This window comes from Piliocolobus tephrosceles, chromosome 16, assembly GCF_002776525.5.
Source record: "Piliocolobus tephrosceles isolate RC106 chromosome 16, ASM277652v3, whole genome shotgun sequence".
Taxonomy (NCBI): Eukaryota; Metazoa; Chordata; class Mammalia; order Primates; family Cercopithecidae; genus Piliocolobus; species Piliocolobus tephrosceles.
Window position 1 is genome coordinate 35646880 of NC_045449.1, and position 19494 is coordinate 35666373.

Sequence of the window (19494 nt, forward strand, 5' to 3'; positions counted from 1 at the left end):
TCTATTAATAAGCATGAATCATTTGGTAATTATTATTTGAAAATTACCTGTACAGTTCTGCATCTAGTGAACATGAAGGAGAGTATATTTTCCCCAAAATAGATCAGGAACATATCTCTGAAGTCAGACCACCATGCAAAGTTTCTAAGGTGAGAAACTACCATTTCTCCCAGTTGCTTTTTCCTTTTCCCAGAAATGTAGGTTACCCTACAGTCACCAGCATTCGCTCTGTGATTAGGCAGTTGTTCTGTAGGCAATCTGAAATCCTAGATAAGAACTTCTTTCCTTTTGAATATCAGAGTATTTCTTGGGTTCCCTCAGGGCAGAGTTACTTCATTATCTTCTAACTTATGTGTAACTGGATGCCTTCTGACCTAGGAACATAATTTCTATCACCAATCAAATAATTAAGACAATATGCCCACCAAATGGTGCTCTTTGCACAGGATTCATATATAATGATATAATATGATAATAAGGCATAAAAGGTATTCTAAAATGAGGAGCAACATCCTACAGTGAAAAGTGTTCTCAGTAGACTTGTATTTTAATCTCAGTGCTGATCCTTCTTAGCTTTATGACCTAAAGGAAAATTGCTTAACCTCTTTGAGCTTGTGGCTTCCTGAGTAAAATGGGAATAATAGTAATAAATGGCCTGACTACCTGAAATGAAATAATGTATGAGTGTTGTCTTTGAAAATGGCAAATGTTAGGTATTAATAATAATAATAATAATAAATAATAATTAAACTTGAGCTATTCCTTATTCACCTAATTACTATCAGAAATATTACTAAGTGTGAAAGTTATTGATTTAGGCTCAGTTAACCTATTTGCATTCAATTGGGCATCAGCTTAACACAACTAAGCAAGACTATATTTTTAATGTAGCCAAAAGGACAAGGCTTTAGCTTCAAAATTTTGTGGGTCAAGGATGCTGATTCAATATTACCATAATGTAGTACAGGTAGCCTTAGTGGTTTAGAGAATGACTAATACTGTATGAGTTCTGGGGTGGGAACTTAAGACCTGTTACTGCCTTGCTTGTTGGTACGGTGAATCACTTATCTGCCCTGGACCTTTGTATGAGTGCCTGTTCCATGTCGGTAACCCCATTAGCTTCCTTCCATGATCAATGAGGTGATCACTGACACAAAGCAGCTGCTTTCTAAGTTTTTATTTATCAGATTCTGAGGGATCCTAGAATCACATTATATATCACTCTTACATCTTCCGTTTTTGAAATTTTAGAGTATTTTAAAAATTGCTGCTATTGGCCGGGTGCGGTGGCTCATACCTGTAATCCTACTACTTTGGGAGGCCAAGGTGGGTGGATCATGAGGTCAGGAGTTCGATACCAGTCTGACCAGCATGGTGAAATCCAGTCTCTACTAAAAATACAAAAATTAGCCGGGCGTGGTGATGCGCAACTGTAATCCCAGCTAGTCGGGAGGGCTGAGGCAGGAGAATCATTTGAACCTGGGAGGTGGAGGTTGCAGTGAGCTGAGATGGCGCCACTGTACTCCAGCCTGGGCAACAGAGTGAGACTTTGTCTCAAAAAAAAAAAAAAAAAAAAAAAAGAAAGAAAGAAAAGAAATTGCTGCTACTCTGGAACAGTTGCTCAGAATGCTGATGCTTCAACTTCTGGTGTGTAGCTTGCAGCCATGTTTTTAAGGACCAGAAGGGAAGGAGTTCAGGAGTGTGAAGGGGACTACTTTACCCAGTTCATTATACTGTGCTGGTCCCAACATGTTTTTTGAAACTCAGCAGATACGATTCTATAGCCTGCTTGGAAATTATCCCACAAGTCTCTGAGACTCTCAGTTCCCTATCTGAGAAGAATTGGATCAAAGTAAGAATAAGCAGAGTTTTTGTCATAGCGTCTATCAAATATTTGTGTCCCTGAAAAAATTTTCAGGTAAAGACCATCCTTTGAGCCTTCTCAGAGACTAACAGTCTGCAGTATAAAAAAATCTGTGTCTCTTCCCAAAATAAGTAAATAATGGGATAAAGGTAATTACGGGTTTCCTCATCTTTTCTACTTCCCTGTTCCCTGTTATGATTAAACACACACAGCTTATAACTCTTTTGGAAACAAACTGAATTACCATTATTATCCTTTCAACACTTGCATGGTATTACAATTCATTTCAATCACCAGTACAACACAGTGGGAGTTAGGAGACCAGTGGGGTGGCAGGCGGGGGCGGGGTAGGGGGGAAGACCTGGAGAAGGGCAAACATTTTCCTTTTTATTGGCTTTGGGAAGCCTTCTTCCTCTCCGAAGGCACTTCTTGGGGAAAACTATTTTCTTCCCAAAGCCTAATAAAGATTAGTAAGAGATGTCTGCAAAGAATTAGAAGCTCTTTGAAATGAAGGCAAGGATAAACATTCAATATCACTGTTATTATCATTAAAAAGGAAAGCCCAGCATGTGATGTTTTGGGTCACTTCCAGCGGCCTTGTTTGATGTTCACGGTTCCTTTTTTGACCTTTACCTCTTGATATCTTTATACATTTATTGAGGCTATTGGACAAAGTCTTGAGATACTAAGCAATACAGTGCTAAGAATGAATGATTGCTAGACTCCATTTCTATGGGTGGAATTTCTGAAAATGTGTTTTTGTCCTCAGATACCCCGTTGTTCAGTTTGGCAATATTGGTGGCAAAGTTAATTTAATATCTGATCACTTGAGTTTTTATTTCCTATTCTGTACCTTAGCCCAGAACCAAAGTTCTATAGGATACTTTTCATTAAATAAATAATAACTGGAATTTTTCTGTACTATGCTTATTAACCAGAGATACATCAAAAAAGAAGCAGATGTAATGAACCTAAAAAGCAAATAAGAACTTCCCAGGGACATTGTAAGTTTAGCCCAGTCTCTTATACTTTAGTACGTAAATTATTTCATCCCAAAAATGACCATAATGATATCCTTGTAGTGTAGACACCAAGTAAAGGCTAACTTTTGTTCAACATGATGTATTTAGGCAGGAAAGTGTACCAATACATTGAAGAAAGGATTTCAACAGTACAGATTGAATTTATAAGAACTTCCTGGTCTTCAGAAAGGTAAATAAATCACTGTCAACCTAAAAGGAAGAAGCTGAGTTAAAATTAATATAGGTGGAGAGCTTATTTGAGCCAAGTTTAAGAATTGCAACCCCAGAGCCTAGATTCAAGTTGCCCTGAATATACACTCTGATTAGCAGCAGTTACAAGTGGATTTTTATTTTTATTTTATTTTTTATTTTTTTCCGTGAGGCATTTTATTTGTAAATATATGTATTACATCCCTAGAAAAAGAATCCCAGGATTTTCCCTCCTGTGTGTTTTCGTCTTGCTTCTTCATGGTGCATGATGCCAGCTGAGGTTGTCAGTACAATGAAACCAAACTGGCGGGATGGAAGCAGATTATTCTGCCATTTTTCTAGATCTTTGAGTTGCACATCACATCTAGGGCTGATCACTCCACACTTGTTTAGCCTGCCTGTGAGGTTCACAACAATTTTCCCAGCTCTGTGATCAATGATTTCAAATTCGCCAATGTAACCATGCTTCATCGTCACAGTGAGAAACCGGACAGTGACTTTGGAGCATGGCCTAATAAGCACCTGGCGTTTGCCTCTCTTTTCGGCATTGTTGATGCTCTTGAGAGCATCAGCCAGGACATTCATGCGCACCATTGTGGCGGTGCGGAAAGATGGCAGAAAGGGCACAAGTGGATTTTTAAAAGCAAAAAAGAGGGATAGGGAGTGGGCTAATACCAAGTTGTTTGTCAGGAATTCTCATTGGTTTACAGAAATAACATTGATTAGTAATTGGCTATATATTGTTAAGCTATAGGGTGTGGGTTATAGTGTCTGGTGTGGCATTATTAATCTATAGCTACTTGTGGCAATAGCAAGCAGTTTCAAGAGATGAATAACATAGCCTAAAGTGGGAAGTAGGACTTGATTGTGGTCTTATTTTAATGTCTCTCTGGGCCTGATAATTAAAAGGACTTGCATTACTCATATAAAAGCCATTTTCTTTTCTCATCACAAACTTTTTGTTTTTGTTTTTGTTTTTGTTTTTTTTTTGAGACAGAGTCTCAGTCTTGTCACCCAGGCTGGAATGCAATGGCATGATCTCAGCTCACTGCAACCTCCGCCTCCCAGGTTCAAGTGATTCTCCTGCCTCAGCCTCCTGAGTAGCTGGGATTACAGGCGCCTGCCATCATGCCCAGCTAATTTTTGTATTTTTTTAGTAGAGACAGGATTTCACCATGTTGGCCTGGCTGGTCTCGAACTCCTGACCTCAGTTGATTCTCCTGCCTTGGCCTCCCAAAGTGCTGGCATTACAGGCATGAGCCACCATGCCTGGCCAAAAACTTTTATTATTACTTAACGACCTGTGCTAATCAGAATATCCTATTCTGTAATTGGCAGTTGTATTTGAGAATTAGGTAGAATTATCTCGTTTCTTTTAATGTTTTTGGTCTGTCCTTTTGAGTTTGTGGGGTTGCTGTGTTTCATAAAAAATGGCACATTCTTCATAATCCTAGTTGATGAATTGTTTCACATTTTAAATGTTTATCCTGTAATAAAGTTTGCTTGTACACACACATTTATTTTTCACCCTCTAGGTTTTCAGTGTTTTTTTCTTTTTCTTTCAATCTCTACCCTGATTTCTGCATTCCTGCACACACACAGTTTTTTTTTGTTTTGTTTTGTTTTTTTTTTTAATTTCTGAGCTTAGCTATCATCAAATAAAGGTAAGCTAGAAAATCAAAACCCTGAATCTTTCCATCAGAACCAAAGGAACTCAGCAAGTTCTGAAGGAAATTGAAGTTGAAGATTGTGTATGTCATACCAACCACTGATAGAGAATTATTTGAAATTAACATCATATTTGATTTTATACAAAAGCAACTACTATGGTAGGGTAGTGTGTGTGTGTGTGTGTACATAAAGGATAAAAAATGTTTAGGTTAGAATGAATATATCTATATATTGTATAGATGTATTCCATACGTATATACATATTCCATATTGTATATCTTCTATAGAGAAAATATTCTAAATCCTCATTTTCAATCCTTTAGAGGAAGCTGCTAACTCTAAGCAAACCTCAGACCAGTCTCTAAAAATAGCTTGCTTTGAAGACCCTGAAGCCAAATTAAATATGTAGCCTTTGAAATTTTGTCTGTTGAGAGCATGGTTACATGTAAAATGGATAACCTTAGGACAGTACCCGCTCTGTTTTTTCCCCCCTCAAGTCTGCTCTTCTACTCATTATTTTAGTTAATTGTACTTAGTGGAAAACAGTGAAGTTTGACCTCCTCACGGACTGACCTCTTTCCCTCTGTTTTAGCCTTGTCTGAGGCTTGTCTGTTTCAGCATGTGGGATATGAGTTTTTTTCCTGTTAAATGGTTGCAGGCTCATCTCTCCTCAGTTGTGTTGACTATGTTGCCCCTTAAGAATTTTAATCTACATGATGGTCCTTCTGTTTTTTTGTCTCTCATTTTCATTTTTGGGTTATTTGAAAATCCATGCCCACTGTCAAGTCAAACGTTTCTTCTATCAACAGTTGTTATCATTTCCATATCCTCCATATCATGTCGGTCTTTTTTAGGTTGGAATTTTGATGAGCAGGCCTCTTCCCTCCTATGTCATATGCTACACCAGGTTCACTGTCTATATTTCAATAAGTGTGATAAAATAATCATTTTGTTGAATAAGTTGGTGTATTGCTGCTATTGTTCCTCTGAAGACAGTTTTCTGCAGGCTACATTAACAGGCAGTGGAAATGCATGCCAGGCTACATCCTAACGGTTGTGTCTTCCCATCAGAAAAAGATCCTTTTCTCCCCTCCCTGTCAAATGAAGGCTTAGATTTTAAAGACAATTACAAAATAAAGAAAGTGAAAGAGAAGAACTGAAATCACAGCATCTGTGGTTTTTCTCTATCCTTAATAGTGAGGCAGCTTCTTAGATGATTTTATTATAATTTGTTGATAAAATGTTTATAGTCATCCCTTTGCAGTTTGTTTAGAAAGCAGCTTCTAAGCAGCAGTTCCTGCATCATCTATAAACTTTTAGCTAGAGAAACCACTTTTCTTTTTCTCAAGCTGCAAAAGCAGTCTACTCTTTTCTTTTAGTTTAACACCTGATCTTTATAGTGAGGGACTAAGTTACATGATCTTTCTTCTAAAAGAATATTTCTCAGATTTTTGTGTTCTATAGCTTTCTGATTAAATTGCCATAATAATAGAATTAGTTATTACTCAGTCACAGGGAACTCAGTCACAGGGAACTGTGACTGTTTCTAGGAGTTCAAGTGTACACAATAATTAACTGTCTCTCATAAAGGTGTGTAAGGGGTAACTTCATAGCTATTGCTATGGTAGTGGATTTGGATGCATCTGACTATGGAACCAGATCTCTGATCAGAAATAGTTTGAGTTGTATATATATTTAAAGCTAGGGAACTTAACATCACATTATATTGCCTTGTATTGACAATCATCTTTCCATTATCTTTGGATAAGTAAGACATGCTTTGACAGACTATTTGGCTGTCTCAAAGTCATTACCTTATATTTTTTTCCCAAAGGAATTTCAGATCCTGTTTAATATTTGCTAGTTTTGCTAGGTACTGAAGGCAGAAAGGGGTTGCAGTGGTATCTTGTGAGGAAGGAAATCAGTGTTTCTTATCCATTTTCCATATACTGTCAATCTGTCCAAACAGACTTATTATATGGCAAATCGATAAAGAACTTTGTTTTCCTCTTGATATACTTGCCTGCACAGCACCATGTGCCACTTTGGAGAGCTCTGTGGTGGAGTTTCAACTCTCTAGATAAGGTGGAATAGCTGAACCATTGTGCCTCCATAGATTTTCACAACCCTGAAAGTAACAGCAGTTGGGAGGATGAAAGAGGGCTATTTCCCACCCACCCCAAGAGTCCTAAAGTTCAAAGACACAGCTGGTGTTTCAATGGAGCCAGTGCATCTGGATCAGCCCAGTTACTAGAGAGGTAACTATTGCGGGTACCCTTCTTGTTGTTATTCTCAAAAGTATTCATCTAGGTGGCCCTTGCCCTTCCCTGTGAATCATCTCCTCAAGTCCCTCTACCCTTTTGTTGGCCTGCTTTGAACTTCTTGTGTGTTAATCTCTTTTACAAAGTAAGACCTCTAAGCATAGGATAGGAAGTGCTCCAGGTGTACTCTCACCCACGCTGTGTGAGAGTTGTTGAACTATCTGGTTTCTGCATATTTCAGAAGTGCAGTGATATCTAAGTTCTTACTTTACTTGATTTCTTCTGTTTCTCTAATCACCTTCTAGATTATTTCTCTTCATGTACATAATATTCAATGCTTTACTTTTCTTCATTATTCTATTTGATATCAAGTCATAGATAAGCCAAAGACATGTTCTCTTCTTTTTTTAAGGCTGTCTTCTAGAAGAGCATGCGGCCACATTCTAAGAGATTCTCTGGAATTTCTTCTAAAATTCACCATCAACGGATAGGGTTTCCTTTTGTAGTTTTACCTTTCAAAGCTTAAAACTGACTCACATTCTTTCTTTCATTTTATTACAACCAAGATTTCTAATTGTGTTCTAAAAATCAAACTGAACTCTTGTCTTTCCTCAGGAGAGAAGGGTATCCCCAGTAGAGAGGAGTCTAGGGAATGCTGGGAGCACTTCTCTGAAACAACCCAACCACATCCAATTCTGTTTCTTTTGGAGATGGAGTCTTGATCGACATGTCGCCCAGGCTGGAGTGCAGTGGTACAATCTCGGCTCACTGCAAGCTCCACCTCCCGGGTTCATGCCATTCTCCTGCCTCAGCCTCCCGAGTAGCTGGGACTACAGGCGCCCGCCACCACAGCCAGCTAATTTCTTTGTATTTTTAGTAGAGATGGGATTTCACTATGTTAGCCAGGATGGTCTCGATCTCCTGACCTCATGATCCGCCAGCCTCAGCCTCCCAAAGCGCTGGTATTACAGGCGTGAGCCACCACACCTGGCCCTCCAGTTGTGTTTCTGTTTAGGGCACTGCCCAAGTAAAATGCACATGAGTTATGATCTGTTGTAGAAAGCATTACAATGAATCTCAAATATTAAATTAGTCAGTTTCTTAACCTACATTGTAATCAAAATAGTGCAGTTGACTCTTGAACAGCACAAGGATTGGGGCACTGACTTCCTGCATGTCAAAAATCTGCATATAACATATGATACCCCCAAAACCTAACTATTAATAAGCTACTGTTAACTAGAATCCTTACTAATAACAGTAGACTAACATATTTTGCATGTTTTGTGTATCATATGCTATGTTACAATAATGTAAGTTAGAAAAAAGAAAATATTACTAAAAAAATCATAAGGAAGAGAATTTTTTTTTTGAGATGGGGTTTTGCTCTAGATGCCCAGGCTGGAGTGCAGTGGCGCCATCTTGGCTCGCTGCAACCTCCGCCTCCTGCTTTCAAGTGATTCTCCTGCCTCAGCGTCCCAAGTAGCTGGGACTACAGGCATCTGCCACCATGCTGGCTAATTTTTGTATTTTTAGTAGAGATGGGGTTTCACCATTTTGGTTAGGCTGGTCTCAAAATCCTGACCTCAGGTGATCCATCTGCCTCGGCCTTCCAAAGTGCCAGGATTACAGGCATGAGCCACTGCACCTGGCCCAAGGAAATGTATTTCCTATTCATTAAGTGAAAGTGGATCATCATAAAGGTCTTCCTTCTCCTTGTCTTCATTTTACTAGGTTAAGGAGGGAGACAAGGGGTTGTTCTTGCTGTTTCAGGGGTGTCAGAGGCAGAAGACAATCCACGCAGTTCAAACCCGTGTTGTTTAAGGGTCAACTGGAATGTCAAGTGTACCTCCTCCTCAAGGTAGATAACCCAAAGAAGAGTCTTTTAACACAAGGGCCTATCTCCCACTACACAGGGTGGGTCACCAGCTGCTCCATAATGGCAACATTAACCTGTAAGTTAGGACAAGAGAATGAAACAACCATATCCAATTGAAGCTTCAAGGAAACACAAGGTACTAATGATTATTATATTCACATATGGATAAAAGAGCATGAATTACATCTATTGTTGCCAGAGTTTCTTGTGAGAGCATTTTGTGCTAAGTTATATGCTGTTCTCTACATTAGGCCATGTATGGAGATAAAGAAGCCATATAACCCCCTCCCTAGGTTTTGAAGACAGGTATTCCGCTTTGAGAGAGCTGTTGTAGTGATAATAGTTTTGGAATGAGTGTGTAACTGTCTTACATGTTGACTTTAGATTTATATATCTTAGTTGTAGGGACTGCCATTTATTTCCCTTCCATATGTATTCCGGAGGTCAATGGGGACTTAATAAATAAGAAGTAAAAATTACTATTTTTCTAAGCTTTTCCAGCATTATTTGATGATAAGTTCATTTTTTCGTCATTAACGAGCTGGCTTCCCATTATATCTCATGATTAATATGAAGTATGTATTTGTGCGAAAAACATTTTGATAGTTCTTAAACAGATGCCGTTTAGTCTCTTGGGATTCACCCCAAAAAAGAAGTATTTTCTTAGCTCTCCCTACTTCATTTACTATTATTTTTGAAGTTTCCTACTCTGGTCCTGCTCTGTCCTGTCCTTAAGGTGATATTCTTTTACAAATTGTGTGCATATCCCTTGGGGGGTAAATATACTTTCCTCCCTCCTCTGATCACGGCCCCATAATAATTAGTCCATTCTTCTAGATCCACTGTCTTAGGGGCTGCTTGTTCTGTTATGTGGTATAGATTTCTGTTTCATCTTGAGGGTCGTTTTTCTACCCCCATCCTTTAGCTACCAGCTGCAAAGACTCTTACATACACCTCCTAAATTGCTTCGAAAGGAATCTGGTTCTGCTGGCCCCAGTTCTGACCTTGACCCTCTCCCCAGTCCTGAGTGGTCCTGGAAACTCAGTGTCCCCAGCACCTAATTCATGCTGATCCTCTGACTTTCTTGCTTGGCCTCTGGAGAGACAGAGAGCACATTCTGAACACTCCTCCTTTTGTGTCGGCATCTCTGTGAGGTGCTTTGGAAGGACTCCAGCCAGGCATGGAAGGGCTCTTTGATAATATCTGACGGGTGGGTAAGAATTTCGGGCACCTAGCCAAGATACACATTGCCTGTAATCGTTAACTCAGCCTGTAAACAGTTCAAACGGCACTGAGAGGCCGTCAGTTATTACATTAGAAGAAGCCTTTCATCTCTCTTGCTCAGAAGCCAGGGCGTCCAGCATTGGCCCCCACTGTGGTGATTGGAGCCATGGTACTCTGTGCACAGCCACCAAAGCCCAAGACATGCAGGGACACACAATGGAACCTGCTCCAAATGACTGACTTTCAAACTTTCAGCATTGGAGCAATAACTAAATCATTAATTTCCTTTTGTTCTGCACCTGGCTGATGCTGGAAGGAAAAAAATGTGTTGGACAGTGGGGAATGGGGGTGGTGGTGGAGAGGTGGGATCCCTGACCAGGAATAAACAGTGGCGAAGGAATTTTCTGAATTGGAAATTTAATTTTTCAGCTCAATTTTCCAGCACACACTCATGTCTGAAAGCTCACCCCTCATCCTTTTTATTTGTCCCTCTGCTTTACGATCTTTCTAGGTTTGGTCCTTAGTGTACTCCATATCTCCAGTTGGCTTCACAATTACTCAGTATTACTAAACCCTGGTGCAGGGCACAATGCTGGGCCCCGGAGAGGGCCTGAAGGAGCATAAGATAACAAACATTCCTGCCCTCAAGGTGCTTACTAATGGAGCCCCTTCAGATACTCTAGATACATACTAGAGAACTCTACCTTGAGAGTATACGGTGAGTTTCTACAGGACTTTACAATGAGAAAGAACAGCAGCATGGACAGAAGTGATCAGGGAAACTTCGTTCCACGAAAAACAAAAAGTTTCAGTCCTTTGTTTAAAATTTGCTTCTTTTCTTTCATGTTTCTCACCCATTTTCTTTTGCCTTTTTCATTAAATTGCTACTTTTGCTAAGCAATATTGAGTATTCTAGGCACTTAGTAAATGGGATCATTAAACTTCTTTTAGAATTTAGCTGAGGAGCTAGAATTTAAGTGTTCTGGTATCAAAGGATGGTACAGAAAAGCCAAGTGCAACTTATTGTAAGCATCTTAATTTCAGAAGACCCTTTTCTGGTTACTATTTCTAAAGATGTTCATATGGTTTTAAGGCTACTGTTGCTGAAACAGTGTAGATTAGGCCATAGGTTTTAAATAGCAGGTGAAATAAAATCCTACACTCACCAGTATTCAAGGTGAGCATCAAAGTTGCAGGTTTTACCCTTTATACCAGAATCTCACATGTAAAGCAGCTAGAGTTTTTTGCTCTACAAAACAATATCTTAACATTTGCCTCACTTTCTTCAACTAAAGAAAAATGATAGGGCCATGTGACATTCTTCTAGAAAATTAAAAAAAGAAAAAAAAAAAGGATCTGCCTTTTATAACTTGACTGGGGCCCTTATAACTTATTAGTTAGAAAGCTCTGACCTCATGCCTTCTGTTTTCTTTGTTTTATATTCCGTTTTGCTCAGCTTTCGGGGGCACTGTTTTATTCCCTTTACATATTCTGGATTTGGGGTTTGTCTCATTCCCACCATTCACATTTTCTTTGCTGATTCTGAATGTAGCTTTGGAGGAGCATGGATAAAATAAAAGAGTGCAGAGCTTGAGGATGAGGACATGCCGCCCTGCAGCCCGTCATGTGCTCTACTTCTGATTTACCAACTGCAGAGATGAGCAGTGTATCCTTTTTTTCATCTAAGACAAGTAATACTTTCTTCCACGGAAAAAGCAGTAGTTCAATCTTAAAAAGAAATTAGGTCCTTTAGAAGAATTGAAGCACTAAGGCAAACTAAATCAAATTTTATTACCATTTTGTCCAGCATTGTTATTTGTTCATGATAAACAGGAGAGTAGTAATTTGAAAGCATGTGTTAGATCATATTTATGTAGTAGAATTGTAGACATACAGAATTTATAAGATACAAGAAAGCTTTGAAGCTTCTGCAGATGTTTCAGATCCACTCAATTCAATGCCCTGGTTAGTATTGAGATCATATGTAAATTTAATATGATGGGGAAATAATGGAGGAAGCCTCTGTTCTTCTACCTGAACGTAGAGCCTATCTTTTGGGAAATGACCAGTTTTGTATATTGGCCTCCCACTCTGGTGGCTTTCATTCTACATGTAGTAAGGGAACTGCCTAGACTTGTTTTGGACCCTGTTGATCAATAGTTAGCAAATTTTAGCATATATCAGAATCAGTTTCAGAAGGCTTGTCACTCAAACTCCAATTCCTATTTCAAACTGCCTTTAAGATTTAAATGTTCATTCCTCATTTAGTATATCAAGACTGACTTAAATTTTCCCTACTCTAACTTCTTTTTCTAATTTCCCCATTTTGTTAATGCAACATCTTTTTTCCAATTCTCCAGGTTTAGAACTTTTAACTTCTCCATTTCCTTCATCCTTGTACTCCAATCTGTCAAGTACTTTTAACACTTCCTTCGTAATTTCTGTGATTCATTCCTTCTCCTTTTAACTATTACTACCAGAGTTCAAGCTCTCATCATGCCAGTACTAGATTACTGGAACTCTCTAATTGATTTTCCTACCACTAATTTTCTCTTCATTGCACTAGTTTACTCTGCTATTAAATTGTTCTTCTTACAGTACTGTTTTGATAATGAGATCCTCTTAGGAATTTAGGATGATTCCTTTTTTGCATATGAGAGCAAGCTTTAACTCTCATCTTGGCATGCAATAGCCTTTGTAATTTGATCCTACCTCAGCTATCCAAACTATCTTTGCAGATCTATTTTTTCAGTCAGACAAGTCTTCCTGTACCTTGAAGACTTGGGAGAAACTGCTCAAGAACCTTACTTTTTCTCTCACCTGGCTCCTGGTTTCTTCTCAAGTAAGCTCAGAAGTTTGAAAAATCCATTTGACAGATGCCAATGGACTAGATCCTGTGGCTTTTTTTCTCCTGTCCAAATTCTGTCCTCTTTAAGGGTGAGTTTAAGATCCATCTCCTCGACAAATCCTGTAGGTCCTACTGGCTTTACCACACAATGTGGCCTTTGATACAATGTCATTTTGTACCACCATTTACTTTGTGAATATGTTATCTTCCCAGTGAGACTGTACCACCTGAGTTGGACCTAACAGTTTAGGGAAGAAGATAGGTGCTCATCAAATACTTGCCAAGTAAGAGGCCATATTTCAGACCGTATGAGGGAAATCTCTGTGCATGCCCATCCAGCATTGCACTCAGTGGTCACATGAAGTGAGTCTCTGTTTCTTGACAGGGATCACTTGGGAGCCATTGGTCTGCCCTGTCACAAAGGGTTTGGGGGAAACTATTGTGGCTGTCATTTTAGGGAGAAAGATGGCTCCAGAAACAGGTCCGATAATACCCAGGCAAGGAATCAACTTAGTAACAGACAGCAACTGTAGTAGTTAGGTATTTGGCTAGGAAAGGGGCTTAGCCTCTGAAGTATTTCAGGTAGGTGTTGGCTTAGCAATTACATATGCTGCTACTTTCTGAGTTAAACCTGCCTAAAAACAAAAGTATGGCCTGATGACTGGGTAGTTACTCCTGTACCCTAAGAACTCATTTATAGGCATCTGCACAGAGGTACCCACCCGAACAAACATTAAGAAGAAGCAAAGGAAAGTGCCTGAAGCATAGTCATTGTGTCAACAGAAATATCAGATAAGGTGGTTTTATGGAGGGGGTGTGTGTGGTGGGAGGAAGAACTGATGCACCTGTGGTTGGTGATTAAGAAACTTGGTGCCACATTATATGGCACCATGAAGCCACCTTATGCCCCAGCCACCCCATGGTGGCTGATGTCATATAATTACCCATTTGCTAACTGGGCCAAGAGGAAATGTATTGGATGAAAGCCAGAGTAAGATAGTTATATCTTAGCTGAGCCATGTTCAGAACTATTCAGAACTTTTTGGATCTCCGTTTGTTTCCAGTGAAGCCATTGTCATTGTCAATCTAATAGTAGTTGACTTTTATAGGTGTCTTGCACTTTTTTTGTTTTGTTTTGTTTTGTTTTTTGTTTCGTTTTGTTTTTAAGACGGAGTCTCTCTCTGTCGCCCAGGCTGGAGTGCAGTGGCACAATCTTGGCTCACTGCAACCTCCGCCTCGCAGGTTCAAGCGATTCTCCTGATTCTCCTGCCTCAGCCTCTTGAGTACCTGGGATTACAGACACCTGCCACCATGCCTGGCTAATTTTTGTATTTTTAGTAGAGACAGGGTTTCACCGTGTTGGCCAGGTTGGTCTCAAGCATCTGACCTCAAGTGATCTGCCTGCCTCAGCCTCCCAAAGTACTGGGATTACAGGTGTGAGCCACCGCGCCCAGCCAGGTGTCATGCACTTTGGTGTACCCATTCCTAAGACAAATACATTCTCGTGTAAGTGTATTCAAATGAGTTCCCATGGCTCACACAAGCTGCCAAATTATGATATCTCCTCAAGCAGGAACAGAGTCCAGACAATTCCTTTTGGCTGAACTAGGACTAAACTTAATCCCAGACTGACTCAGCTTCTCTGTTAACATTGTTTGAAATTCTGATATCCCTCCAGAGGTTGTTTCTAAAGAATGCTTAGTGTGAAGTACGAATCACAAAGAAATGGATGAAAATGGACCTGGGAGACCAAATATTTTCAATATTAATTTAGCACACATTTATTGACTGCCTTTTACGTTAGCGCATTGTGCTATGCGGGATTATAAAGAAACCCCTGCCCTCAATTTAGTAAGTAAGAGTATAGGCCAGGCATGGTGGCTCACACCTGTAATCTCAGCACTTTGGGAGGCCAAGACAGGAAGATCACTTGAGGCCAGAAGTTTAAGACCAGTCTGGGCAACATAGCAAGACCCCCATCTCTGTTTATTAAAAAAAGAAAAGAATATAAAGCAGAAGGTGAAAATTACCATATGTAGATGCAAACAAGATGTTTGGGGCATTTCAGATGAAGAAGAAGAGATTCTTCATGGAAGAGGTAGCATATGAACTTGCCGTTGAAGGATATATAGGATTTTAATAAGTCACAGAACAGAAAAAATAGGCATTCCAAGAGAATATGAGAGAATAGTGAGTAATCCAATTTATTTTGGACTAGTATGGTACATTGAGGAGAGAGGTGGGGATGAAACTGAAAAGGTAGAGAAGGGAAGAAACACATACTTCTAAGTGATTACTATGTGCAGGAACTGCTGGTACTTTAAATATGTTACTTCATTTTATTTCTGCAATGATCTTCTTGCATGGTGTTTTTTGTTGTTTTTGTTTCGCTTCTTGTTTTTTTTAGGGACAAGGTCTTGCACAAGCTGGAGTGCAGTGGCACAGTCATAGCTTGCTGTAGCCTCGACCTCCTGGGCTCAAGCAATCCTGCAGCCTCAACCTCCTGAGTAGCTGGGATTACAGACATCTACTACCATGCACAGCTAATTTTTAAAACATTTTTTGTAGAGATGGGGTCTTGCTATGTTTCCCAGGCTGGTCTTGAACTTGTGGACTCAAGTAATTTGCCCATTTTGGCCTCCCAAAGTCAGGGGATTACAAGCATGAGCCACCTGTGCCCAGCCTCCATTTTTAAAAGGAGACTTAGAGAGATTAGGTTACCCACAGCTTGGAAGTGATAGAGTTGAAATGCAAAACCGAGTTGAAATTTAAAACCAACTTGTCTGATTCCAAAACCAGTACAGAGCACCAAGGTCTTGATGTGACAGGCTATGGAGTTTGAATTTAATTCAGAAGACAGTGGACAGCCACTGATAGTATTTGAACAGAGCAATGAGAGGATCAGTGCTGTGTCTAGGAAGATTGTTCTTGAAATGACAGAGAGCTTTAGAATGGTGAGAGACTAAAGACTAGTTAGAAGTCTGTTGTAATGGTTCTGACTCCAGAGACATAGAAAAGGTAGATCTCCAAAGACAAGTGATGGCATAGTCTTTGCAATTACTAGGAGGAGGAATCATAATGACTGTGAGGTGCTCAGCCTGAGTCTCTAGGCAAATGGTGGTGCCGTTACCTGAAATAGGTAAGTTAAGAGAGGTTATTGGCTTAGGGTGGAGTGTAGGGAGAATGTGATATTTAGGTTTGGTATATTTAAGTTTGAGGTATCAGGAGGACTACAAAGAAATAATGTTTAACAAGCATTTTGAAGTACAGAAGATTTGACTTCAGATACCAATTTGGGAGTCATAGCTAAAGATACTGGAGTGAATAAGAACTTCAGAAGAGAGATAATAGAGATCAGAGAATACATCTTTAGGAAACATATATATTTAAACAAGAAGGAGAGGAAGAAAAGTAGGAGGAAGAGGCAATAAGTGAGGCAATCAGAGAAGTGGAAGAACTAGAATAGCATTATGTCATGAGCAACCCGTGAAGAGTCAAGAAGCGCGGCTTCATTGGGTCAGAAGTAATTTAGGGCTCTTTGTCTTGCTGTAGTATCAGTCCCTTTCTTAGGAAACAACTGACACCATTAAGTTCAAACACATTTATTTTTCTATGTCAACTCTGTTAGGGAGGAAATTCAGCAATCAAGAAAACTGTTTTCCTGTTGAAGATGTGTTTGGTGGTCATATTTTTCATTTAAGCTAGTGAGAGCTCTCAATTTTACTACCAGCAAAAGAAAGCAACATTTTTGCCGGGCGCGGTGGCTCAAGCCTGTAATCCCAGCACTTTGGGAGGCCGAGACGGGCGGATCACGAGGTCAGGAGATCGAGACCATCCTGGCTAACACGGTGAAACCCTGTCTCTACTAAAATACAAAAAATTAGCCGGGCGTGTTGGCGGGCGCCTGTAGTCCCAGCTACTTGGGAGGCTGAGGCAGGAGAATGGCGTGAACCCGGGAGGCAGAGCTTGCAGTGAGCTGAGATCAGGCCACTGCACTCCAGCCTGGGTGACAGAGCGAGACTCCGTCTCAAAAAAAAAAAAAAAAAAAAAAAAAAGAAAGCAACATTTTGAAGTATTTCACTATGTCATCGGAGGTTTAGTTCCCAAGAAAGTTCTTGTTATGTCCGTGCTTCTGCCCTTTTACTCTGTGCTTCTTCCTGGGGTCTGTCAAGTCTCCCTTCATTAGATTTAGTACCTGAAATCAATGCCCAGAAGTCAGGTCACAAGCCCAATATGCATTGCATTGTCTCTTCAAGCCTCAGTTACCTAATTTGTGAAATGAGTGGTATTAATAAAGAGAGTAAAATTGCTAATGAAGGATTATAAAGCACTTTGCTAATATAAAATGCAACATCAAAGCTGAATAATAATCTTAATTTAGGGTGAAGGGTTCCATTAGCAGAGTAAAAATAAAAAGGACAAAGGGTAGTGTTGCTTTGTACCTTGATAACAGTGTACAAATCAAAAGTGCTGCTATTGATCCTCATTGCCCTGTGAACTCTCAACCCAGGAATTTGGCTCCCCTCCCTAACTCTCTAAGTACTTCCCTTACCCACTCAGTGTGGTGATGGTACCTCCCTGAATCTTCTGACAGATGTGAACAGGAAATTCTATTCAGCAGAGCCAACTTGATAACTGAGAAGATTCCTCTCTCATTTATCAGTACTTTGATTATCTTTTTGTGTCTCTTACTATTTGTGCTTAGCAAGAAAAATAAAGAGGTTTGAACAATTAAGAAGTAACAAAGAGCTCATAGTTCATAAAGAGCAAGTCAAAGGATGTCTGGAATATTTGAACATACAACTGCCTTTGGCATGAGGTGGCCTACATACGTTCTCAGAGGCAGGGTAGGCTGGAGAGCTGATCAAGCTGCTGGGAAGCTGAAACAAAGGTGGCGTGGTGGAATCAAATGTCTCTTTAACTGAAGTCTTTAAAACTTGGGCTTTAGCTGGGCACGGTAGCTCACACCTGTAATCCCAGCACTTTGGGAGGTCAAGTCAGGTAGATCACTTGAGGTCAGGAGTTCAAGACCAGCCTGGCCAACATGGTGAAACCTTGTCTCTACTAAAAGTACAAAAATTAGCCAGGCATGGTGGCACATGCCTGTAATCCCAGCTATTCAGGAGACTGAGGCAGGAGAATCGCTTGAATGCGGGAGGCGGAGGTTGCAGTGAGCCGAGATCACGCCATTGCACTCCAGCCTGGGCAACAGAAAAAAAAAAAAAAAACCTCCAAAAAACAAAAAAACTTGGGCTTCAGCTGGATGCAGTGGCTTATGCTTATAGTCCTAGCCCTTTGGGAGGCTGAGGCAGGAGGATCGCTTGGGGCCAGGATTTTGAGACCAGCCTAGGCAACACAGGGAGACCCTGTCTCTACCAAAAATAGAAATCAAAAACATTAGCCAGGCTTGGTGGTATGCTCCTGTATTCCCAACCACTTGGGGTACTGAGGTGTGATCCTTCCAGGTTTGGGCCCGGGAGGTCGAGGCAGCAGTGAGCCATGATTACAGCACCACCCTCCAGCCTGGGTGATGGAGTAAGACTCTCTCAAAAACAAACAAATAAACAAACAAAAAAACTTGGGCTTCAGATACATCCGCTTTTCAAGGAATAAAGGATAGAGAAAAAAATGTAATTCATCTCTCATCCCACCAAAGCTAAGAAAAACCCACTCAGAAAAAAATACGGAATATTATCGGGAGTGAACTGCTTCTAAGTTGTCCCAGAACTTTTCTGTGCAGATCTCTGGGCCAAGTCCTCATAAAATTTTGGTAGGGACTGAAGTTCACTGCAGATAGCTGACACTATGGCCTGAAGCCAGTGGGGAGCAAGAGTTTCTTTCTGTCAATACTGCAGGGATTTTTTTTTAATTGTTTGTAATAGTCTCTAAATGGCTTCTCTCAAAAAATAACCTCTCAATAAATCTGGGAGAGAGACTGAAGGGCCCAAAATGACAAGAGAGTACTTCCAAAGCCATACAGCAAGAGCAAGTTAGTCCATTCATTCCACATTCCCCCAGTATTTATGTGCTGTGTGCTGTGCATTCCCATGCCCTGTGTGTTGTCTAACGAATGGCCTTAAGACCCTGTGCATTCAGCATGTGTATACACTGCTGTAGCCTACAGTCAGGTGTTACTCTCCTGAGAGCAAGACTCATTCCTTTGGGGTGGGAGGCTGTTGCTTTCTTCCCCATTCAGGGTTATGCATAACTTAGCAATACATTGATACTGAGAGGAGACAATAAAAGAGTAACGGGATGGGTTATTAAACAGGAAGATTCTCCAGAAACAAGTGAGTTTTGTTCAGGGTTGTGGAGGAGACCTAGGCATGATGGTGGAAAGGAAAGAGAACTCCGCCTTGTGATGAGGTCAGGATACTCTAAAGCTGACTTTGAAACTGAAACTTACAGGGAGTATGCAGAAAGTTTCTGAAGAGAAAGCAGAAATCTGAAAATAATCATATCCTGATAAAATGACAAGGCAACCACCAAATTTATTTTACATCTGTTTATTAAAA

At 40.1% G+C, this 19494-nt stretch overlaps 1 protein-coding gene and 1 pseudogene across 5 annotated transcripts in view; one reads left to right on the top strand and one right to left on the bottom strand.

Moving 5' to 3' along the window:
- The window catches only part of RNF43 (ring finger protein 43), a 65424-nt gene that overhangs the window by 16448 nt on the left and 29482 nt on the right, over window positions 1–19494 (top strand). The window lies entirely within an intron of this gene.
- Window positions 3272–3702, bottom strand: LOC111537634 (annotated as a pseudogene).